Below are 18,744 nucleotides of genomic sequence, written 5' to 3' on the forward strand. Positions count from 1 at the left end.
GGCAAATACAATAGATCATATTTTAAATTATTTCAATGTTGGGGATCCCTGGGTGGCGCAGTGGTTTAGCGCCGGTCTTTGGCCCAGGGTGCGATCCTGGAGACCCGGGATCGAATCCCACGTCAGGCTCCCGGTGCATGGAGCCTGCTTCTCCCTCTGCCTGTGTCTCTGCCTCTCTCTCTCTCTCTGTGACTGTCATAAATAAATAAATAAATAAAATAAAAAAAAATAAATTATTTCAATGTTGATACACCTCTATAATACTTTTATTCTTACATTTTTTGGCTGCATGCTTTTTGATCAGCTCTTCTTGTTACTATTATTTTATACAATAAGTTCCACAGAGAAAACAGAAAAATAGTCATTCTTCCTTCTAGCATGACTGATCTCAGTTTTTAAATTATTTTTAGCTTACATGCATAAAATGCATAAAATTGGTATATTCACAAACAGGCTTCCTTACTGTTTTGTAATCCTGTTAGCAGTCTGAGCTCCACAAACACAAGAATCTTCTAAATTTGTGTTGCAGCCAAGCTCTCTGAGTTGCTGTCTCTCTGCCCACGCCACCTGGATGGCCTCCCAGAACCATGACCCAGCTGCTGCCAGCGTGGCCGCCACCCACAAAGGTGCTAAGCCCAGTGGGGTTGCTGCCTGGGGCCCCCTGGGCAAGAGGCTATGGCAGAGGTTGACGACCTTTATGAAGTCTGGCCACAAAGGAATTTCTGCCTTCCCTAAATCAGACCACCTTTTTCAAATCGATGGGGACCATCCAGGGAGCAGCTGGCATAGTACGTGAAGACCTGAGCTATAATAAGCTCTCCCTGGAGTTCCCCGATGGCTACCCTTACAACGCGCCCACAGTGAAGTTCCTCGTGCCCTGCTAGCACCCCAGCGTGGGCACCCAGGGTAACATCTGCCTGGACATCCTGAAGGACAATCCTGCTGTCCATCCAGAGCCTGCTAGGAGAACCCAACACCTGATAGCCTTTTGCACACACATGCTGCCAAACTCTGAAGGAACCCCTACAGCCTCTAAGAAGTGTCTGCAAGAAATCTACTTAAAGCAGGTCAGACAAGAACCCTGACTGAACAGCCTCTCTCCTTATGTTGTCTTTTTATTTTCTCCTTAGATGGTCTATCCTTTCCTTCATTTCTGTCTAGGACTCTGTATCTTATGCTGTAGTGTCATTTTTGTTTTGTTTCTTTTTTTTTTTTTTTAAGATTTTATTTATTCATGAGAAACACAGAGAGAGAGGCAGAGACACAGGCAGAGGGAGAAGCAGGCTCCCTGTGGGGAGCCTGATGCAGGACTCAATCCCAGGACCCAGGATCATGCCCTGAGCCGAAGGCAGGCGCTAAACCACTGAGCCACCCAGGGATCCCCTTTATTTCTGTTTTTTAAATTAAGTCTCTGGTTGAGCCCTTGTGATGAATATATTAAATACATTTTTTTTTACAAAAAAAAAACCTTCTAAATTTGATTTTGAACAATCCTTTTTTTTTTAAAAAAAAAGATTTTATTTATTTATTCATGAGACACACACAGAGAGAGAGAGAGAGAGAGGCAAGGACATAGGCAGAGGGAGAAGCAGGCTCCATGCCGGGAGCCCGACGTGGGACTCGATCCTGGGACTCACGCCCTGGCCCAAAGGTGCACTAAACGGCTGAGCCACCAGGGCTGCCCCCAATCCTTATTTTTAAAAGGTTTTAAAATATGCAGTATATATATAATTGCATTCTCTTGTGTTCCTGATTAGGAGAAAACTTTCACTTTTGATAAGATATCAAAGGATTGAATTTTACAAAAAGAATGTGTTATTTTACACACCTGATGATAAGAAGGATTTTCCAGACTGCCTTTCAAACTTTGTTTCCCTTTCACTCTCGTACCCCTCTGGTGCTGTGTGCCTTGAGACAGACTCATTAATATCATGATCTGATTTCTGAGCAACACTTTTGGGTCTTGATGCCAGTTAAGTCAGCACACTAGGCAGTAGAGGATTTTTCAAAGCCGTCCTTGCCCCAGAGGGATAGAGATAACTCTACTATACACACACACACACACACACACACACACACACACACACACAAAATACAAAAGAACAAAAATATATCCCACTACACCCAAACTAAAGGTGTTTCCAACTTAACTTCCTCTAAGCCTCATCTCCAAAGGGCTTGTAGCCATTCCAACATTCCAGTACCACTGGACACAAAGGGAAAATTTGAACTTTCTAACCTGGAAACTTTCAAACGCACACACAAGTAGACAGTATAGTGCAGTAAATTCCCTGTAGTCTCAGTAGTTTGGCCAAAGGAGACCTTCTGGCATTCCATTCCTGTGAACAAGTTGCTCAATCAATTAAATAGCACACGGTGGCAGGATGCCAAAGCCCAGCACCTGCCAATCTTTGTTTGGTACATCACCCATTTAAGAAATGAAGGCCTAAATCTAAAAGGGGGAAAATATCCATGTTCCAAATCAAAACACATAAACCTTAGTTTGCCATTTATTTCCTAAAACACTACCACCCATAATATTGAGAAATTTCAGTGTGTGTCTATGTAGGTAAGAAATTCATTCATTTGCCTGTAAAGTTCTGTAGAGAACTTCTCTCTGCTAAAGGACAAAACTCTTGCCAACCACCAGCATCTGTGCCTATAGACCAGCCCCTGCAACTATGGGTGAACCCTAGATGCTCCTTATAAAGTTGAGAACAGAAAAAAGCCAAGCCACTGATGACAATATGGTGCCACCAGCTACTCATCTGACAGAAGAACTTCCAGGTCATTTTAACTCACACATTTCACCAAGTCCTAGCTTTTTTGCCCAGTTCAGCAATTTTTCCTTCACATTTCTCAATCTGCCCAACCCCTACCCTGTCGTCTTTCAAAGTCAGGGTGGTTCCAAGAAAATGCAAAATATGGTTAAAATCAATAATGAGACAGATTCAGAGAAGAATAAGCAAAGACTCAGAAGGATCAGAGCCCGGAGAGGAAGGAGAGAGGAAGAAGAGGAAGACAGTGTGAATCTTGCCTTGGATTGTGGTAACATCAGGTGCTAAAGATGGGGAGAACCAAGTGGTGGACGGATGGCTGTGACCTCACTTTGTTTGCACCAGGGTCATCTCACCACCAGCATCACAGTGGCAAGGAAAGGGAACATCGTGGGTGGGGACTCAAGATTCCCTGCTCTGTCCATACCCACAGCTCACATCACGACCCTGTTGCAACTGTCTTCATTCTGGTACTGTCAACTCCATACTGGTTGTAGCTGAATTTGTTTTTGACATGCTGCAGCTAAAACAGTGTCTTCACCTCTTCCCTGCCAGACTCTGCCCTAGGCTGGGTTTCTCAGGGGTAGGACCGGGAGTCTACCAAACACTTCCAGGTCCTTCCAGGGAGCACCCTGGATGATAATCTTGTTATCCTAGAGACTACCCACACTTCTCCCCTTCCCTCAGAAACCTAGCTCCCTCACATCACGCTCTCATCTCAAGACATTTCTCCAAAGCTTAACCTTCTTGCTAGAACTGACTGCCCACCCCAACTCCCCGCTTGTCTCCTGCCATCAGTTATCAATCTCAAGTTCATGCAGGAAGTCTTTTGCCCACAGATTGAACAATGCAATTGATTTTCAAGTGCCTGCCTCTCTGACATCCTCACTTGCTGCCCAAAGGAAGTGCCTTCCCCTGGCCCTCTATAATCCTTCCCACATTGACCTTTTCCATTCTCAAGGGCATCAAAAAGAAGTGGCTTTGCTATTTCCATCCCAGAAGATGGAAGATCAGATCTAGGAGGTCTGTCCCAAGATGAGGTTAAATGTGAAAATAACCTTGACCTCCAGAAACAGAATTTTCACCCCAAAATTTGGCTTTGAAAGACAGCTGAGCCACTGAGTGGGTCACAAAGACCCAGCAGGATTGAAGACACTTCCATTTATTAGTTTTCAATCAGGATTTGGAAATTGTGGTAATATAAATTTTCTGTAATATTTTTTATTTTAACAGTCCCATTGCAGTAAAATTATTGTAGGAATAATTACAATAAAATTATTGTAGGAATATCCCTCCATGCAGGGAGCCTGACGCGGGACTTGATCCCAGGTCTCCAGGATCATGCCCTGGGCTGAAGGTGGTCCTAAACTGCTGAGCCTCCCGGGCTGCCCTAAAATAGTTTATAAAAGAAAAAGCCAGCTCAAATCCCACTAAATAACTACTATTATTGTTTCAGTGTATTGCTTGTGTTTTTCTACTCATATGTAATACATTATTTTAGTGTATTTACATACATATGAGTTGCTTATTAACATAGCTTCAATTATATTTTATGAATATTCTTTGCATCTCTGACAATACTAAAGAACAGTGTTACACTTCATTATGTAAATATTTAATTTTTTTAATGACTTGTATAATATCTGACTACTCTTATGGAAAGGTCATAGCAGATTCTGAGATCAACAGAGTTAAGTACTGATCTACTTGCTGCTAAGCAGCTTTGCAACCTTTAAGTTTCTTAAATCTTGTGTGCCTCAGTTTCCTGTCATGTGAAATAAGGATAATCATAGTATCTATATTAAGGGTGTTTGGCAGGCTTGGTAGGTAGAACATGCGACTCTTGATCTCAGGGTTGAGAGTTTGAGCCCAATGTTGAGTGTAGAGATTACTTAAAAAATAAAATAAAATAAAATAAAATCTTTAAAATGTAGTATCTACTTTGAAGACATCATGTGGTGACTAAAGGGGAAATCGTGTGTTAAGTGCTTAGACTCATGCCTGGCATGCAGTAAGTATTAAATAAAAGTTATTCTTACCTTCATCATCTTCCTACTGCTTCATGAGTGAGTACTTTTATAATAAAGTGCTGATCCAATAATATAACTTTTCAAAAGTTGATGAGAGTTATGGCTAAACAGCATATCATTCAAGGTTTTAGTGAATTGGAAGTTGAACAGCAAATATTTCCTGAAGGCCATATAGTGTTATAGGCAAGAGATGAGTTTTGGATTAAGACAAAGGTTTAATCCCTGAAAACTGTGATAAGCATTGGTGTAGTTAACACAGAGGGCCAGTAACTGTTCTCAGAGCTCTGCTTCTATTAGTTGATTTAAGCCTCACAACAACCTAAACATATAGGTACTATTATTAGTAGGACACTGAGGCACATGAAGTTATGAAACTTACATCAAGGCGACAGGCTAGGGATCCCTGAGTGGCGCAGCGGTTTGGCGCCTGCCTTTGGCCCAGGGCGCGATCCTGGAGACCCGGGATCGAATCCCATATCGGGCTCCCGGTGCATGGAGCCTGCTTCTCCTTCTGCCTGTTTCTCTGCCTCTCTCTCTCTCTCTGTGACTATAATAAAAATAAATAAATTTTAAAAAAAAGAAAAAAAAAAGGCGACAGGCTAATAAAAGGCACAGTGAGGATTTGAACTCAGATGACTTAGTCTGAGTCTCTGCTTTTAAACACTGCTACCCAAGTCACCCCGTATCCATAAGGGATAGCTTCCAACACCCCAGGATGCCTGAAACCACGGACAGTACCGAACCCTATATATACCACATTTTTTCCTTCTACATACATACCTAGGCTAAAGTCTAATTTATAAGTTAGGCACAGTAAGGGATTAACAATAACTAATAATAAAATAAAACAATTATAACAATATACTATAATATAGTTATGTGAATATGGTCTCTCTCTCAAAATATCTTTTTGTACAGTTGACCCTTGAAAAACACGGGTTTGAACTTATAGGGTCAAACTTATACATGGATTTTATTTTTTTATAAATACAGTACAGTATTTTCTCTTATTTCTTAACATTTTCTTTTCTCTAGCTTCCTTTATTATACATATACAATATATAATATATATACAAAATATGTGTCAATCGACTATTTGTGTTCTCCGTCAGGCTTCTGGTCAACATCAGGCTATTAGTCATGAAATCTGAGGGGTCAAAGTTACAGGTGGATTTCTGACTTTGTGGGTTTGGCACCTCTGATCCCCGGGTTGTTGAAGGGTCAGCTGTACCATATTCACCTTTCTTCTTGTGATGATGTGAAATGATAAAATGGTGCCTGGGTGGTTCCGTTGGTTGAGTGTCAAACTCTTGATTTCGGCTCAGGTCATGATGTCAGGGTCACTAGATGAAGCCCTGTGCCTGGTTACCTACTGGGCTGGGCAAGGAGTCTGCTTGGGATTCTCTCTCTCCCTCCCTCTACCCCTCCAACCCTACCCCTCCCTCCCTCTCTCTGGAAAAAAAAAAGTAAAAGATAAAAATAATAAAATGGAGACCAGGTGAGATGAAGTGAGGAAGATGAGGATGCATGTGACATAGAGGCTGATGGCAGCGTGTGACATGGGGTCAGCCTACCATCCTGGTTCTGATGCTGAGTCGGAGGAGGATCCTTTACTACCGGCTGCGGTTGTCTCGGTAACTGAGACCACCTGAAAGAAAGATTGCAGATAAAAGGGGACTCTTGTGTGCTGTTCCCTGTTTGAAAAAGTTATTTAATATTGGTGAGTCTCTTGTTGACTAGGTTGTGCCCTTTTCCTTGTGGACTTGAAGAAACTATACGCTAGGTATAAGCTCCTTGCCAATCACATGTATTGCAAGTGTCTTTTTTTACTCTTCAGTTTCCCTTTTGACTAACATAATGGAGTCTTTTTATGAATAGTTCTTAATTTCAATATAAATCCCAAACATCAACATTTTCCCATGTAATTAGTGAATTTTGTGCCTATATTATCTTCTAGAAGCATTGTGATTTTACTTTCTCTACAATTTACTTGGAACTGACTTTTTAAATATTATGTAAGGTAGAAGTCAAGATACATTTTATTCTGATCTGGACATCCAATTGACATGACACCGTTTATACTGAAAAACTGCCTTTCTCTCACTGCCCTTGCAGCGTCACTCTTTCTCATAAAGGATGCTTACATCTGTGAGTTTATTCCTGAATGTTCTATTCTTTTCTATTGCTCTATTGGCTCATCTTGTACCAACATCATGGCAATTGTAGTTTTAGAATAAATTTGCCAATTTCTTCACTACTGTTGACCCTTTGCATTTCCATATAAATTTTAGAATCTACTTGCCAATTTTCCCCAACATGACCTGCTGGGATTTTGATTGGAATTGCACTGAACCTATAAATTAATTTGGGAAAAATTATACGCTTATGATATTGTCTGTGTAGTCTCTCTTCCAATCCACAAACTCGGTAAATTCTTCCATTTATTTTTATTTTCTTAGTCTCTTCTAATAATATTATATAGCTTTTATAAAACAATTTTTAAAAAACTTCTAACAGGTTTGTTTCCAGGCATATGATATCTCGAGTTGTTATTGTAAATGGTATTAAATTTTGTTGTTCCTACAGTACAATGTCGAAGAGGAGAAGTCCGTATGAGGCGTTGTTGTCTTTTTCCCAATCATAGGCAGGAAGCCTATAATATTTCACTATTAAGCTTCACAATTAGCTGTAGGTTGCAGAGGACTAAATTTGTATGGTTTTCTCCTCTGCTAATTTCCCCTCTCCATCTTCCGTAAAAATATCTCAACTTCTCTTGTCTGCTTTTCTCACCTCTTCTGCTCTCTTTGTTTTTGTAGGTTTATACCTTCTTTATTTCTTTAAAGTGAGGTTCAAGAAGGAATGAAGATAATAAACATGTTGAACCTGTCATGCATAATTAGAAGTCCCACAAGAATAGACATGAAAGAAATCCATTTTTAAAAAGATTTTATTTATTTATTCATGAGAGACACACAAAGAGAGGCAGAGGGAGAAGCAGGCTCCATGCAGGGAGCCCGATGTGGGACTCGATCCCGGGACTCCAGGATCACGCCCTGGGCTGAAGGCAGGCGCCAAACCGCTGAGCCACCCAGGGATCCATTTTTAAATTAAAGTGTACTTAATATACTGTATGAAAATTCTATGTTTCCTAAGTTGGCAGATTTTTTATGTTTCTTATAATATGCCATACACGTTGATTGCAGCTTTCTTAAGTGCTAAAATAATAAAGAAACTTTATTTCTCAGCAATTAGAATCTCACTTTGCGGTGCCAGAAGCCACCTTTACCTCAAATGATTTTCTTTTTTTAAATTAAATTTTAATTTATTTTTTAAGTAAGCTCTACACCAGTGTGGGGTTTGAACTCATAATCCCAAGATCAAGAGTTTGCATGCTCTTTCAACTGAGCCAGCCAGGCACCCCTCAAATGATTTTATGTATTAGCATTTTGCTTTTCTGCCAAATTCAAGTCCCCATTTCCTGGAGGACCCCCTTAGGCAACCCTTGAGTAATGACTGACGAGCCTTTGCTTACCTACACCAAAGAGTTTATCAGTTCTCCCACGTATAGAACCAAATATTTCTCTCAATTTTACACTTTAAGGAGAATCACTTAGGCTTGCATACTGAAAATAATGGAAAAACCAACTAAACAGTGGCTTAAATAAAGCAAGGGTTTTACTGTTTTTTATATAGGAAGGAGTCCAGGGGTGGGTCTAGCATCTCCATGGTGCTACCAGTAACCTGCTCTATTTCCAGCTGTCTGCTGCTTCACTTTCAGGCTGAGCATGGCCTTCAGCACCACATTGGTAAGAAGTGTCCTCCACCTCCAGGCAGTGCTTCTGCGTTCCAGGAAAGGTGAAAGGAAAAGTGCAAAAGGCGTGGCCTATTGAGTCAACCCCTTTATTTTTTATTTATTTTTTTTAAATTTTTTTTTAATTTTTATTTATTTATGATAGTCACACACACAGAGAGAGAGAGAGGCAGAGACACAGGCAGAGGGAGAAGCAGGCTCCATGCACCAGGAGCCTGATGTGGGATTCGATCCCGGGTCTCCAGGATCGGGCCCTGGGCCAAAGGCTGGCGCCAAACCGCTGCGCCACCCAGGGATCCCCGAGTCAACCCCTTTATAAAGAGCATTTCCCAAAGCTTCACCAGATGCTCCTTCATCTCATTGGCCAGACTATTTCACCTAACCACAAAGACTGAAGTCAATGTTTTATTGGGCCACCCTGAACAAAACTGAGGTTCAGTTAGTTAAAAAAAGGGAAAGGTAATTGATACTGGGTCAGCAAACAACAAGGTTAAACAACATTTAACAAGAGTTCACCTGTTTTCCCTTATTGATTCCTTTTTCCCCAGGAGAGAAGAGCAGTCAGAGGCTTCAACAATAGCTGAAAACTCAAGGGACCAACTCTGAACTGTAGGAATAAATGGGCATTAGGACATGAAGTCAAGAACAGAGGAATCTCTGAGAACATGCAAACAAAGCCGAGTGGACTCCTGCTTCCCCTGGGAAAGGAACCTTAACTAAGGCCCCCAGGAGGACCTCCAGCTTCTGGTGGGCAGAAGGACAGAGCAAGCTGAAGATAAGAATAGAAACAGCCGTTGGCTGTGCTTGCCAGCCCTAAGGGAATCGCTCGTGCACATGTTCTTTGGAACAATTCTATCTGATCCATACACATGTAAAAATCATTGCCTCCTTCACTTTTTAAGTGCTTGGAATTATTCCTTCCTTATTTAAACCTTACATTCACTAGGGCTACACATGGCTATGAGCCTGAACTTGTAGACCTTCCCAACTTGGTACATACAAGCCATAGAGTGTTTACTTATCACTCATTACTCTAGAACTTTCCTTTTTTTTGTGGCCTATCATAGACTTCCATCTTGTGCCAGGCCCCAGGCTAAGCACTAGCTTTTTTATCACTTGTCCTCATAATAACATTAACATAATTGCAGTTAAAAAATATTTTTAAAAGATTTTATTTATTTATCCATGAGAGACACAGAGAAAGAGGCAGAGACAGAGGCAGAGGAAGAAGCAGGCTCCCCATAGGGAGCCTGATGCAGGACTTGATCCCAGGACCCGGGGTCATGACTGGAGCTGAAGGCAGATGCTCAAACACTGAGCCACCCAGGTGTCCTGTTAATGCAGTTTTTAAGATGAGACACTTGGGGCTTGCTTCAGAGGTTTCAATCTGTACCTACTGGACTGTTCTGAAACCAGGTACATATACAAAAGCCCTTGTCCTCATTGCCTTGAAGCCAGAAAAAAGCTAGTCTTAACTCCCTGGTTTACAGAAGAAAACACACACATTACACACACACACACACACACACACACACACACACACACACACACCCCTCAGGTATCAAGGACCTGGCCCAGAGTAGCAGTTGTAGAAGGCATAGTGAATATCTGAACCCAGTCAACTCATTTCATATATATACATATATGATTTATTCATTTTTAGAGAGAGAGCACACAAGTGGGAGGGACAGAGGGAGAAAGAGAGAGAACCTCAAGCAGACTCTGCACTGAGTGCAGAGCCCAATGCAGGGCTAGATCCCATGACCTTGAGATCATGACCGGAGCTGAAACCAAGAGCTGGACACTGTACCACCCAGGTGCTCCCAAGTCAACTCACTTCTTGAGAATCTACGTAACTGATGCCTTTAGTATTCGGAGGGTTTAGTTCCACTTTTTGCCAGAGATGGACATCATTTTCAAACTTGACTATTCCCTCAAGACATTTCATTAACCACATTAAGGTTTTTACTTTCTAGACTAACGAAACACATAGCTTAAAAAAAAAAAAATCATGTTCCGAGTGTAAAGAGCTAGTGGAACTTGCCAGGAATTAGTTACAGACACATTTTAGCTTTATGATTTTGCTGGAAACTAAAAACAAGGCAAAATGTCTTTAAATTCATCCAAATAACCTTTTCACACTTCATCTCAGAGGAACCAGTTAGGAGGCAAAGGAGGGCCCCTTCAGGAGGCCAGTTGACCCCCTGCTCTGCTGCTTGACACCCCAGTCATCATCTGTTCTTTAGGGAAGCCTTCCCTGACCTGCCTTTCTAAATGAAATTCCTCATTATAGCACATTTGGGATTCTTCTTCTGGCTGTGGCAGATTAACTGGTACTGGACTAGCCCTCCTACAGCAAACAACTGACAAAATATATGGAATTAAGGCTTTCAGAAGTCAGACAATGGGTAGCACAAGACTGTGATCCCTAAGAGATGAGTCTCATGATACCCTTTCTGCAGACACTTTCTAGACTGTGACACAAGGAAGTCAAGCAGAGCACAGTGAGTCTTTCAAAGCTGAAGAGATAGAAATTGGAAGTTTAGACTAGTAAGACAGTTGGAAAGGGCAGGGCAAGGCCCATAGAAAAGGGAGCTGTGCAGAGGGAGTTCCAGATATTTGCGAGGGAATCCCCTAGAGGCTTCAGCTAAATACCAGGCTACTCATCTTAGGGCAAGACTCCATGAAGCTGATCAAAGACGCTGCAGAACAGATGGTTGAGCAAATGCTGGAGCCCGCATAGATCTGGGACATATTCAAGTTCTGACCAGTCAGAGTGGAGAAATGTCACTGGCCCTAGGCACTCAATAGAGACCTCAGAGGGACTATTTTAGACCTATACTACTAATGGCTCTAAAACAGCCCTTGAGCATATTAAGATGATCTGCAAATTCATTACCAGCCATAACAAAATTCAACACTATTAAAGAGGCAACAGAATCTAAACACTCAACTATGTAGCATCCATGATTTATACCATACAATAATTTCCAGACATGTGAAGAAATAGCAAGATATGATCCATAACCAGGAGAAAACCGCTAATCGAAAGACCTAGAAATGACAGAGGTAATGGAATTAGCAGATAAAGACTTTAAAACATCTATATCTGTAATTAAAGATTTATTTATTCATGAGAGACACACACACAGAGAGAGAGAGAGAGAGAGAGAGAGAGAGAGAAGCAGAGACACAGGCAGAGGGAGAAGCAGCTCCATGCAGGGAGCCTGATGTAGGACTTGATCCTGGATCCTGGGATCATGCCCTGAGCGAAAGGCAGACACTCAACTGCTGAGCCACCCAGGTGTCCCCATCTCTATATATTTTTAAAGAGCTATATTTTTTTAATGGACAACATATTTGAATAGACACTTTACCAAAGAAGATACATGGACATTAGCATATTGACACATTAGTCATTAAAGAAATACAAATTAAAACCACAATGAGATAACCCTACACATCTATTAGAGTGGTTAAAAAAATTTTTTTTAAGATTTATTTATTTGAGAGAGAGTGAGTGAATGGGGGTAGGGGTAGAGGGGGAAAATCTCGAGCAGAATCCTTGCTGAGCATGGGGCCTAATGTGAGGCTTACTCTCATGACTCATGAGATCATAACCTGAACCAAAACCAAGGATTGGAGGCTTAACTGACTGAGCCACCCAGGTAACCCTAGAATGATTAAAATTTTAAAAGATTGATCATGTCAAGTATTGACAAAGATATGGAGGACATGGAGAGAGCCAGGTGTTGCCTGCACACATAGTGGGGTACATTATAGCAGAGGAAAACACTGACATTTGGAAGACCTGATTTTATTTAGAAGCTATTGGTAAACCACCCCATTCCAGAGGAGACTCTGGAAAGAGGTCCTCCCCCAGGATTTCTGCAAAGAAAATTTAGTCCACTTTTTATTGGCAACTGTCATCAAGTGTATAACTTTTCCTTTGCTGCATAAAAAAGTACCACAAACTTAGCATTTTAAAACAGCACCCATCTATTGTCTCAGTTTCTTTAGGTCAGAAGTCTGGACATGGCAGAGATGGGTGGTCTACTTGGGGTCTCACAAAGCTGAAATCAAGGTGTTGGCTGGGCTGCATTCTCATCTGGAACTTGGGGTCCTCTTCCAAGTTCATTCAAGTTATTGGATTGAGTTCCCATTTTATTGCTATCAGCCAGGGGTTGCTCTCAGTCCTGGTGGCTGCCCTCAGGTCCTGGCCCTGTGGCCTCTTACAATCTGGCAGCTTCCTCCTTCTAAGGCAATAGGAGATTCCCTTCCAGTCTGCTATGATGGCGCCTTATGTAATATAACCTAAGGGAGCGAGGATTTCATAGGAGTCACAGATCCTGACCACACTCAAAAGAATGGGATTATAGACAGCATTTACAACAGGGTGCAAAAATACTGGGTGTCACTTTAGGATTATGTCTACCATATCAAAAGGTAAGTTCGAAGTCATGATTAAGCTTGAGTATTTCCTTCACTGATTGAAATTGCTTTAACCTTAGTGAGTAAACATATTAGAAGGATTCAAATTGGAAGTATTAATTTTCATTATACTTTCACAGACTGTAAGTACTAGTAGAAGTCATCTTGGCCAAGCTACAGCCAGTAAGTAAAAGAATTAGTCAAGAAGCTTTAGCCCTGAACTTGCTAGAGAATTTTCTGCTAAGCTGGTCTGGAAAGTAGAGGAAGGCCTCTCTGCAGGGTAGGGCAGGACTGTAAAAATGTGCATGCTGAAAGTGTGTTCAGCAACCTTAATGGGAAAAATGTTTGTTTTATGACCTTTAAAATTTTTTTGTCAGAACATTACAAACGCTCTTACTATTGGTTACAAACGTACAGGGAGATGGGAAAAAATAGGAAAACTAGTATTTATTCTATACATTGTAACTCACTAATAGGACCTTTATTGAGAACAAATTACACACAATATTTAGATAATAAGAAATAGTATTCTAGGTTCCAGAAATGTGAATATTGAGGTACAAATGACAGAATATGGTTAATGCTATTTTATCCCTTTTCAAGAGATCACTTCAAAATAGGCAGAAAATAAAACTAAAAGGTCTGAGCAACTGATCTGAACAAGACCCAGGATTGTAAACTCTAAAGAACAGTACACACTTAAGCATTCTTAACTCCCCCTGAATTTCAAAAGCAAGTGAAAAGTTTCATTATGTGTCTGATTATTAACAGACTCTACTGCCCCAAGAACTAAACAATGATAAATTATACGGATACTGGCACTAGAGCAAAGATAAATAGCAGTCTACAGGCCCCGCTTAAGAAGCCAAACCTTTCAAATTGAAGAGTAATCTACTTAAAAAATTTCTTGGGTAGTTGCAACATAAAGTTTGATGTTCGTTATTACTTCCCAATGTACATAATATGCTCTCCTCACACGGAGAATCCCCACAGCCTTCAGTTCTGGGTCTGCCATTGCCACTTCTGTCAAAAGAAACTCCAGGATGAATTTGGGGACTTGACAGATATATCAGGAGCTGCCAGAGAAGTAAGGAGGTGACACTTTAGTCATCACAGACCAATGTGAAACCAGGATGACTGCAAATGTGCAAATCAGGGTGGTCTGAGAAGGATTTTTCCCCTAAGGGACAAGCTTATAAAAAGACACTAAGATGATAAATACTTTTTATTTAAAATACCTTTTCTCCCCGCAACAGCACATATTAAATTTCAATATCCTCATTTAAACTGTGCTCTCCTGTGGCCAGGTTGTTGCTAGTATTGGATTCTATGATCCACAGAGAGATCCTGGCAAATTCACTTCCAACTCTTTCCTCTTGCCTCTAATAACAGAGATGATGAGGATAAGAATGCCTGACAGTTGCAAGGAGTTTTGGGCCTTTATATACCTGGCCCCCCTGCGGGAGTCTCTCTTTGCCAAAAGTAACAGCAGAAACCTACAAGAGCCACAACACAGCAGAAGGATTCCACTGACTTTATTCTCCAGAGCCTTTTATCCTTCTGAGGTGTCAGGAATTCTGAAACAATGAATCAAACCATCTTGACAGGCTTAGGCCATTTAGACCATATATTCTAAAAAGAAACAGAGGAAACTAAAAGGTTTTTACAATATTTTAGCTGAAGGAGGTGCTATTATTTAGATCTCACTAGACAGTCTTCTTGACAAAGTTTCAGGAATTTCCTGATTAAATTTTTAGAACAAGTTTCTACTCCTTGTCCATACTGTGATTTTAATCATTCAAACTGAAAAGCATTGTCCAATAAAGGATGACAATTCTGAACGACGTGCCATTTTGAAAATGATCCACATTTTCATGTAGACCAAAGTCGCTGGAGTTTTCCAAGTAAGACTGTTACTGCTTCTTGTATAGCAACTGCCCATGCTGTTTTCTTAGCTCCTTAGAATATGGATCTAACAAAGCCAAGATTTGGGGTGTGCCTCCCAAGTAAGGAAGTTGCCATCAGAAGGAAAAAGGAAAAAAAAAAGTCTTCATAGATGGCAACATCACCCTGATTCCCCAAAAGCCATTCCATGTACTTGTCCTTTGGATCCCCGATGGGCATCATCATCTATGTGAAATGCAGCACATTGTAAGGCTATAATATAGTTGCCACAAGCAAAGACGATGGAAATGCAAGCACAGCATAGGCTCAGGCAAATGAGTGATGAGGCAATATGGAGGCTTCTGGTGACTTTGGTGAGAGTCACTACTATGAGCCTTCTGCAGCTTTATCTTCCTCCCATGGAGCTCTCCCAAGCAGTAACAATTTTGATGGGATACAGGTGGCAGTAAGAAGTGTTGGAGGAAACGAATCTGTTCCACATTTCAGATGGCTTTATACCACTTTTCATTTTTTCTGCCTTCTTGGGTAAACTGATCCAGAGAACACTTTTGATCCCCCTCCCCCCGCCTCTTTTTTATTTTTATTTTTTTTTTATTTTTATTTTAATTTATGATAGTCACAGAGACAGAGAGGCAGAGACACAGGCAGAGGGAGAAGCAGGCTCCATGCATCGGGAGCCCGACGTGGGACTTGATCCTGGGTCTCCAGGATCCCGCCCTGGGCCAAAGGCAGGCGCCAAGCCGCTGCGCCACCCAGGGATTCCACCCCCCCCCCCCGCCTCTTTTTTAAATCATACTTCTGCTAGCTTTTCTGTCCAACACCAGTAAAGCCTGGGGAGAATGGGATTGTAAAGCCAGTGTTGGATTTTAACCATTTCAGGTTCCTTCAACCCAATCTCAGAGCTGACACACAAGTCCTTAAGGAAAGCCTTTTGCAGGGAGATACAGGGGTGCTGGGGTGGATGAAGAACAGTTGGGGGGATGAATGCATGAAAGGAAAAAAAGACTTTACTTTTTTGAAGGAGAACACTTTTACTCTGTTGGCAGCCAGTTGAACTGGCTCAACCTGAAAAAGTTGAATTTTATGAATAGGGGAATATAGTTATTTAACAGTGGTGACTGCTACACCCCAGAATATATTCAGGAGCAAGGCCAGAACCTCCAATTGTCACTCAGAAAAGCAACAGTAAAAGCTGGGAGGTGGGTCACTAAGAATGCGGACAGCGAGCAGACAGTTAGTTCTCTGCTGGAGGTACTGCATCTCCCACAGCAACAGGGATCACATGCATCTTCAGTTCACATCAAAACTTCAGTGCATTAGGCCAAACTTAAGACGGCAGATCCAGGCCACACCAGCTCTGTCCTGGTATCAGCCACCTCTAGGAGGAGCAGGTCCACCAGGTAATATAGGGAAATCAGCAAACCTTCGGACATACAAGCTCTCAAATGCAGAGACCCAAGGGGTGGCTAATAGGCCATCATTTCATTATTCTCCCATCTTAGACCCCAGTTGAATTTGGTCAAGCTCTGAGGCCCTTGAAGCATAAGAACAGCAGCTCCAACCATCAGACTGGCATGAGATAAGATTTTATAAATCAGAACATCAGTTAACATTACACAAAACTTGTGGCTTTAACAAAGGACACCTCATTTGAAGGCTTCACTCAAAGGTTCAGGGAATGTTCTTGTGATGGTGCCAGGCCTCATCACAGGGCCTGTGGTGGCACATCTAATTTACGCCAAATCTGGATCAAGACTGAGAGGATTTGTGCGCAGGGCTCCTGTGGGAAAATTCTCTCCCGCATTCTGGATTAGGTCATGGATGCCACAGTATTAAGGAGGGTAAAGCTCTTCTCAAAATAAGCCCAAGGGCGATGGTTTAAACAACGACCGGTTTCACAACAAGCTTCAACTTTCTGATTTCAACTGAATCCAGATGCATAAATACCAAAAATATTGAAGGGAAAAGGAAAGCCTAAGGATCTCTTTACAAGTTCCAGAAATACCCAGCTAAAAGGTTCCAGAAAAAAAATCATCAGCGATCTTGTCATTAAAGAGTAATTAATTCTACCTCTAGGTTTATGTGCTGATATCTTTATATCCACATTTTAGGGCGAACTATGGTTCTCCAACTTGTGATCCAGTAATTTTATGAGTTAGCCATGCAAATGCTGTGATTCAGTCTGATTCTGTAAAGCTAACCTCCCCAAATGTATTAGTTTCTTAGGGCTGCCATAATAAATTATCACCAACTGGGTGGCCCAAGACAATGAAAATTAATTCTCTCATAGTTCTGGAGGCCAGAAGTTGTAAATGAAGCTGCTGGCAGGGCCATCCCGTCCCCACCCACCCCGTGAAGTAAATAAAGTTCCTTCCTTGCCTCTCCCGGCTTCTGGTGGCTTCCCTGCCTGGTGGCCACACCACTATCTTCATGTGGCGTTTCCTCTTGTCATCTTTTCCTTTACAAGGACACTTTGCTTTTGGATTTACGGCCTCCCTGGATGAGCCATGATGATTTCATCTCAAAATCCTTAATTATATCTACAATGACCCTTTTCCTAAGGAAGATCACATTGACAGGTCCAAGGGGTTAGGAAGTGGACATCTCTTTTAGGGGTCCATAATTCGACCCACTACACTAAGCATGCTCTGGACTTTCAGGTCTTTATAAAACTTCAAGTGCTTGAAAATAGCAAATATTTCCTTCCTTCTTTTAATGCTAATTTAAAAAAAAGTGAGGAAACTTGGTCCTTTTGCTTTATATACCATTTGGAAGACAGCTGGCATATGCTTCAAATGTTAAGAATCTGGTGCAAGTGTGCCCTGTGCCAATTGCACACATGTAGGCAACTTCAACAGTATGTTTTCCTAATTATACTGTTTACACTTGATTACACACATACGACGGAAGGGTCTAGTTTTCATATCACCTGCTTAGATACAGTGTGACTTCAGAAGCAAAAATATACAAACAGTTTTATGCAGGTTCCAGGACATGATGTTTTGGCAGAAACTGTTTAAAATGTAAAAGCAAAGCAAGCCTGCCAGCCAGCCAGTCTCACACTAGTTGTGGGATCTTGAGCAAATTATTTATAAATCACCCTGTGTTTCAGTTTTCCCATCTGTAAAATGGTATAATGATATCTACTTCACAGGGTTGTTATGAGGATTAAATAGTTTAGTATTTGTAAAGCATTTAAATAGTGTCTGGCACATGGTAAAGACCTTGTAAGTTTTATCACAATTTTTAAGAGTCATAATTAGAAATTGCACTAAGCATTGAAGAGATACATTTGCAAACACATTTAAAGCAAGCATACCAATTAAAGTTCTTGGTTGCAAGTAACAGAGATGCAGACAAAATTTTTTTTGGAAATGAACGGGAAGGGTTACAAAATTGTTGGAACCAAGAAAAGCTGGGAAGCAGAGGACAAAGCCAAAGAGACCTGCAAAGAACATCACTGAATCATTCTGTCCCAACTGATTACCAATTTATTTATTTATCTTTTTTTTTTAAATTTTTTTTTTAATTTTTATTTATTTTATGATAGTCACACAGAGAGAGAGAGAGAGAGAGAGAGAGAGAGAGAGAGAGAGAGAGAGGCAGAGACACAGGCAGAGGGAGAAGCAGGCTCCATGCACCGGGAGCCTGATGTGGGATTCGATCCGGAGTCTCCAGATCGCGCCCTGGGCCAAAGGCAGGCGCCAAACCGCTGCGCCACCCAGGGATCCCCCAACTGATTACCAATTTAGAAAGCATAAGGTAAAAAAGAATATACAAAAATAAACAT

The 18,744-nt window shown here is 41.3% G+C and overlaps 1 pseudogene; it reads left to right on the plus strand.

The window, feature by feature from the left end:
• Window positions 1–571: 571 nt before the first annotated feature.
• LOC129495383 (ubiquitin-conjugating enzyme E2 C-like) lies at window positions 572–1,085 on the plus strand (annotated as a pseudogene).
• Window positions 1,086–18,744: the final 17,659 nt, after the last annotated feature.

This window comes from Nyctereutes procyonoides, unplaced genomic scaffold, assembly GCF_905146905.1.
Source record: "Nyctereutes procyonoides isolate TBG_1078 unplaced genomic scaffold, NYPRO_anot_genome, whole genome shotgun sequence".
In the NCBI taxonomy this organism is placed as follows: Eukaryota; Metazoa; Chordata; class Mammalia; order Carnivora; family Canidae; genus Nyctereutes; species Nyctereutes procyonoides.